Source organism: Marmota marmota, unplaced genomic scaffold (genome assembly GCF_001458135.2).
Source record: "Marmota marmota marmota unplaced genomic scaffold, marMar, whole genome shotgun sequence".
Classification (NCBI taxonomy): Eukaryota; Metazoa; Chordata; class Mammalia; order Rodentia; family Sciuridae; genus Marmota; species Marmota marmota.
In genome coordinates this window covers 64,248,297-64,260,112 of record NW_026000026.1, presented here as the reverse complement: position 1 = coordinate 64,260,112, position 11,816 = coordinate 64,248,297, and positions in this window count along the sequence as shown.

The window sequence follows — 11,816 nt, the reverse complement described above, 5'->3', positions numbered from 1 at the left end:
CAGCAACATTCTTCTACTAACTTAGTTGAATGGAAATAATAAACTATGGCTGTGCTAACCTGATTGTATCTGTCATCTTGCTCAGAGTAAAGATAACATTGCATGGCTGATTTGGCTGCAGTTGGTCTCATTTGATGTTACTGAGTGTCAAGGCAGCCACAGTGATGAGCTTGGAAATGAAGTGGTCTAGTTAATTGGCCACAGGTGATAGTCAATGGACTGGTGTTTTTCTTAGCAGCATTTACCAGAGCTGTTTTGTCTCAAGTATCCTGTGATGTTAAGTGAAAACATCTACATTGCACCCAGATAGTAGTAATAGCTGCTTTGCCTAGTTCAACAATCTTTGAAAAATTGGCAAGAATTACAATTCTTTAGGGCTTGATTTGGAAATAAGTAGAGAAGGCATTTCTGTTCATGGCATAACTGGGGAGGACTCTAGGCAATTTATTCTTCTCCCAAACACTGGTGACATATTATACAGACCTTGACACTTAGCCTGGGTCTGGAAACTTATTTGTTTAAAACTTTGTCCTTGGGCAAGGGTTGGAGTCCTGATTTAGAAAGATGAATATGGCACAGACTGCAATGCATTTACTAAGTATTATTTTCTGCTTTTCCTAGTAACAGAACTAGACACATTTCTCATTTTTTCTTTTGGTTTAGTGAGGCTATGTGATTGAGTATTGGTCAGTGAAATCTGAGTGGAAGTGGTATGTATCACCTAATTCTAAAGTGGTTAAGAAATGGGTCTATTCTTTCTATTTACTGGCTGAATGGTGGCACTGGTGGAGGGAAGAACAGGGTGGAAAGATCTTGAATTCCTAGGTAGAGATTGCTTGATAGAAATATCTGTATTGGAGTATAATCTGAGCATGTCTAGGTTTGCCACTGAGATTTTAGGATTTTTCTGCAAATAATGACTGGTATCATTATGTTCCTTAATCTTTAAGCCATAGGCAAGATGAATAAGAAGTAGGAGATTCTGGAGTGAAAGGTCTACTTGGATTACTCCTGCAGAGATAGATTAGTGACAGCTGAGTTTTAGAGTTGAGGCAATGAAGAACATGAGTATTTGTGAAAAATATTTACTACATAAATTATAATGTAAAGGATGAATTAAAAGAGACAAGCCAAAGTCTATATTTTACCCTGAGAACGTAGAATAGTAGTTACCTCAGACAAAAAGGGGTAGTTGGGAGGAAGAGCTGAAATGAGTAATGCTTACAAAGCAGGTGAGGCGGGTGTTGTTGGCGTATGAGTAATGTGGGGAGTTGGAGATAATGGATGGGGTGCTGGGTGAGAGGTCAGATAGCTCTAGGTAGCTTTAGGTTTCAGAGTCATTGACATGGGAAGAAACTGACAGTAGTGTCAGATGAGAGGTGTGATGGTGGCATTTGGGGGCACTACTGTTAGAAGAGAAGCAGGAATCAGTAAGGAAGTCAGGAGAATAACCACTAGACTAATAAAAGGATAGATGAATGTGGCATTTGTTTACAGCCAACAATTCACATTATCGAAAATGATGATTGGGAAAGGGCCATTTGCTTTCTTTTGTCTCTCTCCTGGATCATTCCTCTTCTTGGCAGCTGTCGATCTGTGTATGTACATATTGCTGTAATATAACTTTACAGGGACACTCAGTGGACCTACCATGTGGAAGCTCAGGGCAAAGAAAGCTTGGAAAGGTAGGAGATGCATTTTGGAAATGGCATCTATTTCAACAATATGAATTTGTGGGGTGGCTTTCATGAACCAAGCATTATACAGTGGACAGAATGGAAGATAGTCGTACCATGAGCCTGGTGGAGTCCCCACTGCCGTGATGTGACTATAAACAAGGGTCATGGGCATACACTCCTTCTGGTAATGGAGTTTTTTATTCCCACCGCCCCCCCCCCCAATGTGTGAGGATGGGTCAGAGAGAAGGTGCTGTTAAAGCCAAGTGAATTTCCAACAGAGGGTACAGAGTGAGCTAAGGCAAACGTGCACATGGACGTGGAAAACCTGACCGGTGCCTGGAGGCCATGGTGGCAGGATTTTTGAATGAAGAAATTTGAAAGGTAAGGCCTTTGGGACCTGCTTCACAGTGAGCCTCCAACTGAGGATTTTAAATGGGAGGGACCTGAGTGTATGCTTTGGAAATATGATTTTGGTATCCTCAAGGAGGAACAGTTAGAGATAGGAGAAACTGGGAGCAGGCAGCCCATTACAAGATGACAGCAGGGCTGGGGATGTGGCTCAGGTGTAGAGCACTAGCCTGGCATGGTTGAGGCCCACAAAAGATTGCAGCAGTTGTCAGGTAACATAGGTGAGGGTCTTTAAATAGAATAGTTAGATGGGGAGGGAGGATGGATCTGAAAACGTCTTAGAATTGGAAAAGGTAGCATCTCGTGACAGACTCTTGGTGGGAATGAGTGGAGCGTTTGAGAAAGCTTCAGCAGTGCTGCCTGAATTTAAGGATGCCAGACACACGTTGTGGGTAGGAAGTTGGTATTGTATATCTCACTTATTTCATTCATATCCAGTGGGGTGGGGGTGAAACCTGCCTTCAACCCCAGAGAAAGTTCAGGGTCCAATACGTCTCATCACCTCCTCCTGTACCACCCAAGGCTCACCCACCTTTCTCGCTTGCCTGTATTCCTACAATGCTCCCTGGATTTCCCACTTCCACCTTGTCTTTGTATAAACTATTCTCTTAAATGCAGCAGCTAAAATAAAGGCAAGCCTCTCCCTTTTCAACGTCTCTTCATTGCTTTCCGTCTTTCTTAGAGTCAAAATTCTGTCATGACCATAAGAGACTACATAAGTTTCATCTTAGCTGTTTCCTCCACCCATCTATGTAGACCCTAACCCATTTACCACCTGTATTCCTTAGATTCTGCAGCATTGGCTTCCATGTGTTTCCTGTAATACATCAAGCATAATTCTGCCACAGGCCCTTTGCACTTTTTTTTTTTTTTTTTTTTTTTTGTCATTTTCACAAATGTTCACTTTGGGATATCTGATGATTTGCTCCTTTGCTTTTTTTAGGTTTTCATTCAAATGTCATATTTGACTCATATTTTGGGGGGAGGCCTTCTTGGTATGTTACCTAAAATATAAACATGCCCCTTCTTCTTTCTCTTGCCTGCTAATTTTGATGCCTAACACTTTTTTTGGTTGTTTAATCTACTTGCATTTTACTTACCTTGTATATTAAGGTTCTCTAGAAGAATAGAACATTAATGTATACTGTGTGATACACTATATATATAGGTGTATATATATATATATAGGTGTATGTATATATATATATATATATATATATTTGTATAAATGAATGTTTATGCAAAGGGGCTTTATTAGATTGGCTTGTACTACAAGAAGCTGAATAATCTTCAGCCTCTGTCTGCTGGAGAAGAGTTGAAGGAGCCAGTATCTGCTCAGACAAGGAAGTTGAAGCTTTGGAAGAAGGACCAATGATGTAGCCCTAGTCTGTGACTGAAAATCTGGAAACTTCCTGGAGAGTCACTGGTCAGAGTCTGCATTGGAAGAGTGAGGGAGCAGGAGTCTGATGTCCTCAGACTCAGGTGATCACAGCAGCAATCAAAGTACCCACTCAAGAACAGAGCTTGCATCTGCATGGGCTTCTTCATTCTTCACCTTGTGGTTTTGTGCATATATGTAGGCTAATAATAATATAAAATATAGCAATCCATGTATGGAAGTTCATACTATTTTTATTAATCAAATTGATAGCTGAATTTGGAAATGATATACCAACTTTGTGTGTTTAGCAGTTGAAAATTTATAAGAGATTCAGGACAGAGTTTAAGAGTTGAAAATTAGTAAGAGAGATTCAGGACAGAATTTAGGGCTAGAAAGCAGCATTTTGATATCAATGATTTAATGATTATAACAAGAGCTATCAAAATGAGTGAGATTACTCAGTATAAAGTATAAAGCAAGAAGATTAAAAAAAAATCTTTAAGAAAGACAAGTGGAGAAAGAGAAACTGGAAAAGAAATGCTGGAAGAATATCCATAGAGTCTAGAAGGCTAATTTGAATGCTAAGAAGGGAATATTTTAACAAAAGTTCACAACTTTGTCAAATGCTCCCTAGCATCAAAAGGAATGAACAAAATGAAATATTATTAATAAAAGGAAATACTACAAATAACTTCTTTAACTGATGAGTGGACTCAACTTTTAAAATGGTTTTATAATGTCACATTAGCACATTTATACCTCCAAAAGAGTACTTCAGGAACTAGAAAAAAAAAGTTAAATATTAGATTTCCAATGTGGCCTCTCCATTGTGTTAGTAAGCATATTACCTGGTTTTTATTAGTCCAATAAAGCTATTCGTTTTTTTAAAAAAATTCTGCTTTGGGTAACATGATTTCTGGATTTTCAGAATTTACTCTATAACAGTACAAGGAAGGCATATCATGGATCCAATTTTATAGGATCTATCCCTCCCCCCTCCCCCAGGCCACTTTTCCTTGCCCCCTTCTTTTCCTAATGTTTCCTGTAAATTTCTCTGTGGTTTTTAAAATCCCACTGGCATTATTTTTGTCCTATCCAACATTTATCTTATTGCAGGCTCAGATATTTCTGGAGGATCAAATCACAGAGACTAATAAAATACAGATAATGGCATTTTTGCCTATGTGGTGCATCTATTTCTTAATGAGTTTAGGGGCTGTACTACATGGCAAATGGACGAGTTGGCACTAAGGAAGTTAAGGATGCTGGCGGGTGGCAATGTGATTACTGGCTGGAAGAAATGCGGATGAGTTGGTCTATGTCTAATCCTTTTGTGGCTTCCTGTGTGACACACTGTAATAAAAACATCACCACAAAGTATAAGAATTGTCAAAATAGGCTACCAGATTTTTTTTTTTTTTTTTTGCACTGGAGTTTGCTAACCAAAAAATGAGCAGTGCTTTGCATTTTACATGCTATACACAGGAGCAGAGCAATTAATGTGATGAGAAAGTTCAACCTTTTTTGAAATCAATGGGTTGGGGATCTAGACGGTGGCTACTCATCAGCTGGAATACAGAAATATGTGTTGTAAGTCAAACATGCTTTTGAATGCCAGTTATTTAGTTCAAGTGTTGATGATTACCTTGCATATAAGCACCCTTATTTAAGAGATTTGGGGTGTGTAATGTAACAGTTAAATACATACAAACTCTTTTCTATAAGACTGTTGGAACATTTAGATCCTTCTAGGAGATTTACATATTGATCATTTGTTTGGGCCCGATAATACAGTTCAGTTAAAAGATCTTAACAAATTTCTTATGGAAACCACAGTGTTGGAGTAATAATAGACATACTGGTAAGTGCTGTTCAAATCTTTCCTCATTTACTGCTTCCAAGAGCTTCAGAAATATTATTTTGTCTTCCCATTTTACAAAGGAGGTATCAAGGACAGGCACTCACAGGGAGCAGGGTGGTATCATGATTCAGACTCAGAAACTGCACAGCCTGGGTCCTTAACTTCAGATGCGGTTTTTGCCCAGTGCTGTGGAATGGCTGATGTGCTGCCACATACATTGTCTCACTTGAGCCTCACTACAGTGTAAAGCAGGCAAACGAGGGCAATTGTTTCTAGTTTAAAGCTGAAGCTCAGAGACAATTAAATAACTTATACAGGGACTCATGAAAAAAAAAAAATCCAGGACAGACTGAACTAAATTCCAGGATTCTCACTTCTACTTTATGCTTGTTATCTGTTGATCAACTCACTTCTTTTAGAGAGATTACAATATTCTTCTACAAAAATGAAATAAAATATTTTACTTTGTGTATCTGCATATTCATCTGTTTATATGCATATATTTAAATATTAACGTTTATCTTAAAGACAAAGAAATGTGAATGTAAATTTTACTTTTTCTTTGATGCATTAACTCTATAGGTAGCTGCAAGGCAGTCTTTGTGGGTCAGAAATAAAGATTTGAAAGTACGTGTTTTATAGATGATAGATGCAGCCATTAGGAAAGAACCGGCTCTCCCTGAGAGAAGTAGTGTGAAAGCCTCATTCCATTGTTGTCAAGGAAATGAAACAAACAAAAGATTTCAATGATTTTTATTATGACTTGAAATAATTCGAGACTATGGCTATCTTCTAAATGGCTTCTGCTACCCCTCCCCCCAAAGCTAAAAGACCAAATCAGTTAAACCTGCACTTGACACATGCATAATATGTCAAGAGCACTAGGCAAAGGATGCCAAAGATGGCTGAAACCCTGCTCCAGCTTTCAAGGAAGTCTTTTTAATAAAGTGTAGGCAATATGGCAATAGCATTAAAATGAGACAGAATGTGAGAAGTGCCATGAGAAAAGTAAATAGTACTATGGGGTTAAGGATAGCTGAGAGCACATCTGGTTGGGGGCAATCCAGAAAGTTCTGCAGGGAAACATTTGTAGGATGGGTAGAGTTTCAACAGAGGAGAGCTGTGTGTGGGGTGAGGGTCGAGGGAATTTCAACAGAGTAGTTTTCAATCCTCAAATTGGGAAAGAGAATGAGAAAACGTTTACATTTTGTATTGTATTTACCCAAATTCATTAAGATTAAAACTATTTACAATGGTTCTCTGCAAAAAAGAGAAACATGGAACATACTATAATTAAATCTATACTTCTATATTGATAGGAATTTTTTTTTTTCCAAGCGAGTTAAAGAACTGTGTGATCAGGATAATCTGAAGGATTTCAATGTCCCTTGCAGCCAATGTGAACTTCACAAAAAGAAAAGAAAAAAATTAAGTGCATAAGTAATAGGTTTTTCCAAAAATTTTTCTAGCAAGGTAAATATGGTACCATCTCTAGAGTTTCTTCTACTTCTCTACTTCTTGGTACAAAATGACAGAGATTATAAAAGCTGAATTTTGGAATCGATATTAATGAAATGAGTAGAAAATGCTTTACAGTATAATTACAATCTGCAACAATTTCTTCTTAGACCTGGTTAAGTTTACAAAGTTCTTATTTCCACACACATCCAAAAGCTATTTTACACCCGATAAAAATCTCAGCTCATCATGCTAGAATGTCTGAGACTCATTAGAGAATACCAAATACATTCCACTTATCAAAGAATGAACGCACCAGAAGGTTGCTATGTGAACACAACCTGTTTAACACACGTGTGTGGCAACTCCCCGAGGATCTCCCTCGGGGTGGTAATAGATGTGAACTCAGTCCTAAGCTTACAGCAACCTTGCCTTCTCCCAGGGTAGAAAGCACCATTCCCAGGAAATTTTACTCAAAATGTGTTTAAATTGTTAGCACATAATCATGTTTTACCTAGTATAGGCACCATCAGAGTTTAGAAGGAGGGATATTAGGATTGAGGGAAACTGCAATGAGGAAATTTGAATTTGAGAGTGGTGTTATTTTTTGTCAAGCTGATTTCAGAAGCTCGAAGCTGTCTTCATGGACCCGAAGTTTAACTCCTTGAGAAGGAAAAATATAATATTCTTCTGAGTGAAAGTAATGTTTTAATCAGATGATTTTGGGCCCTCCTAATCTAGTTTCTGTTGATTTGATAACAGGAATTTACTCTAAGCTCAGAAAGAATTAACTGGATAATCCACATTAATCAAATACTTGGGAAGTCCCATGTTTAAATGACTCAGTGCCTTAAGAATTTAATAGTTTAAGAAAATTATCTAAAGAAGATTCCTAGTTTTCTTTTCTTCTATACACAATCCGTAGTTTGTGTTAAACACACACACACGCACACACACACACACAAAACTTTTTGTTTTCAGAGCAGTTTTAAGTTCATAGAAAAATTCAACTTAAAATACAGAGTTCCCACATATCCCTGCCCCCACACATGGATAATCCCTCTCATTGCCCACATTCTGTACCACCACAGTGTGTTTGTTACAATCATTGACAATTGGTGGTTATCACCAAAGTCTGTAGTTTACATTAGGGTTCACTCTTAGTGTTTGTGCATTCTCTGGTTTTCACAAATGTTTAATAATACATATCCACCATTGAAATATCCAGAGCAGTTTCACCGCCCTGAAAATCTGTGCCCCTCCTACTCATCTCTCTCCACAACCTCTGACACTCACTGATCATTTACTCTCTTCACAGTTTTGCTTTTTCCAAAAAGTTATATGGTTGGAACTGTATAGTATGCACCCTTTCCAGATCGGCTTTTTTCCACTTAGTAAGAGGAAGTTTCCTCCATGTCTTTTCATGGCTTGACAGTGCTCCCCACTCCTTTTATAACACTGAATAATATTCCATTATGGGGATGTACACAGTTCATGTATGAATTCACCTTCTGGTAAGTATCTATTTAGTTTTATAAGAAGTCACTAAATTGTTCTCCATAGTGACTGTAAAATATTGCATTCCCATCAGTAATGATGGGATTTTCTGTTGGTTTCACATCTATGCCAGCATTTGGGTAGTCAACATTTTTCACAGTTTGGCCATTTTAATAGGTATATAGTGGTCTCTCATCATTTTGACTTGAAGTTCCTTGGTGAAATAAATGTTGACATTTTTTCATATGCTTATATGCCACCTATGTATCTTCTTTGATGAGGTACCTGCTCAGTTTTTTTGCCACTCCTCTCCCCTTTTTTTGGTTGGTACTGGGGATTGAACCCAGGGCCTTAAACATATTAGGCAAGAGCTCTACTACTTAGCTACATCCCTATCCCTTCTTTTGTCCATTTTAAAATTGGGTTGTTGGCTTTCTTATTGTTGAGTTTTAAGAGTGTGTTTTAGATGTGGGTTGTTTTTTTTTTTTTTTTTTTGTAATATTTTCATTCATTCTGTGACTTGCCCTCTTGCTATTTTCATACTATTCTCAGAACAAAAATTTTTATTTGCAATGAAGTCCACCAGTTCTTTGTTTCATGGATCATGCCTTTGTGTTTATCTAAAATAGTTCTTGCCATACCCGAGGTAATGTATATGGTTTTCCTATGTTATATTCTAGGGGGTTTATAGTTTTGTGTTTTGCATTTTGTGATGCATTTTATTTTTTTAAGCTCTAGTTTTTTTTTTCCTTGCATGTGGATGTCCATTAGTTTCAGCACCATTTGTTGCAAAGACTGTGTTTTCTGCAATGTTTTGCTTTTGCTCCTTTGTCAAAAGCTCAGTTGATTTTACCTTTGTGGCTTTATTTCTGGCCCTTATATTTCAACATGTTGATCTGTTATTTATTCTTTTGCCTATATGGGATGATTTTTATCATTATACATATTGTGATGCGTTATTAATCTAGATTTATGAAAAAAAGAGAAAAATATTATGTGTTCTTCAAATAACTCAAAATATTTCAAAAAATACTCACTTTTTTCTTATTTATGAAACATAATTAAAAGGACCAAATTGGATTCTCCTGCCAGTGAGTTATAAAATGGTACAAGAAAGTTGTAGCATTTTAGTGGGGATGGTGGGCTCCTTTTGTCTTGTCTTTTCCCAACTGACAGCTTTCTCACTCCACCCTCTTGGCTGAGGCAGAGAAAGAACATTTCCCTATCAATTTGTACTCTCAAGATAAATTAGAATGTGAAAGAACCAATTCAGCTGGAATAAAAGGGTGTGGTGGGGAGGAAAGGGTTTCTAACCTTCCAAATCTTGCCTGAGGGCAGAATCAAATGCTCTCTTTTCCCTAACCTTTCCACATTTTTGTGTCTCTTCTAGATTTCCCTATTCAGTTTAGCTAAATATGCCTTTCCAAGGCACTTAGTACAAATGGAGTGGCTGAGTATCACATTGAAGTGTTCCTGAAGCATATCTTTCAAAATACAGATTTTCAGGCATCACTTCTTAGAAGTAATTATTTCACAGATCTGGTTAGGTCACAGGAATCTGCATTTTGAGGAAGCTCTTGAATGAAGATTGTCAACAGAAAGCACTTTGAGAAACATTAGCATAGAGGTCATTTGATATGAATAAATAAAATACTAGAGCTTTGGAATAAATAAGTAAAAACAGGCATCATAAAATGTGCTAACTATCTCTTAAAATTAAGATCTTGCTAATTAATATGGACATAATTAAATCAAATAATAGTAACACTTTTATGAATTTTTCCTTTAGGAGTGATGGACATATAAAGATATACATGTCCTCTTATGCAACTGATGAATATGGAAAAATATTACTAGGTTCATGCAAAGGTACAGCAAGTGGCAGTATATCCTATTGACATGCTGGGAGAATGACTTTTCTTAATTGCTATAGCTTAGTCCCCAATATTTGTATTTTCTTGTGAAAACATCCTTAGTAAGCCTAAAACGGAAATTTTCTTTTTTTCAGACAATTGTTTTTCAAGTGTTAGCCTTTCTAGGAAAGACTTTATCTTAAAATAAAATTGATAGAACATGAAGTTGGAGCTCATTTCAGTACTCCATGAACTCATTTTATGATTTCTAAATGTTTTCTATGATTTCATTTTTTTCTGCTTATCTTTATCAAAATTCCACCTAAGGAATCTAGATCATGTGATCTGTATAGGTTTAACTAATTCCTATTTCCAACCTAATTTAGGACTTCATTCTTCACCAAGACAATACATATAAAAAGCCTTTTTCATTTAACAGCACACTGCCCTTTCTTTGAAAAGTTAGTTCAAAGATATTAAAAAAGATGGTAGAGTCAAATCTTTTATGTGTCAAATTAAATGGGATTACATGTTCTCCATTTTAAAACCATAATATCTTTGGAATCTTTCAAGGAATGTTTTTTTTTTTTTTTAATCTCTCCACCAACGATTAAATATATAATTAAACCTATTTTGGTAATAGCTAATTTAATTTTATTATTAGCTTTTCAAGAACAATATGAACAAAGCCTTTTTATGATTTGTTCCTGGAAAGCAAATGTCAGCTGTCAATTCTGTTACAACCAAGATCTCTTTGTGGGTGAAATCCAACATTAGTAACTCCTCCCTCATCTCATGGACTAATACATTCTGAATGTAATAGCTTGATTTATTCATTTAACAACTGTTTACTGAGAGCTTACCTCTCGCAGGGCATTGTTCTAGGCACTTAATGCAAATGAATTCATTCCAGATTCCATCATTCAGTTCTAACAACTTTTTCTATTAAAAACATTTACAAGAGTGAATCATTCACACTGTTATACATTTATACAATGTACTATTGCAACAGGGAGGAAAATAAAAGCTTCTCCTTGTCTTACCCTCTGTTTGTATCCAAGGTTAGCTATTTTTCTGATTCTCAAAGTTATACTCCTGGACAATTGTTAATGTTTGTGCTAGCATACATATGAAACAGTATGCATATACTAAAACAAAAATGGAACAATAATAGAAGTATTGTTTATCAATTTGCTAATGAGTTAATTAAGGAGTAATTAAAGAGAAAATAACATTTTGAATTACTGTCCTAGTGATAAGAGCTAGAACATATCAATACTGAATGTTACATTTGAAAGCTAATTTGGTCTTGCTCAGTGGCTCATTTCTGTAATCTCAGGGACTTGGAGGCTGAGGCAGGAGGATCAGATGTTTCAGGCCAGCCTGGACAATTTAGGAAGAACTTGCTGGGGCTGGGGATGTGGCTCAAGCGGTAGCGCGGTAGCCTGGCATGCGTGTGGCCCGGGTTCAAGCCTCAGCACCACATACAAACAAAGATGTTGTGTCTGCTGAACACTAAAAAAAAAATATTAAAATTCTCTCTCTCTCTTTAAAAAAAAAATTTAAAACAATCATTATGTTTAATCTTTACATGCAGATCAGTAACATTTGGAAATTGTACATTGACATTGCTACCTGACATTTTTTTTTGTTTCATGTGTTGTTTAGGCTCATTTTAG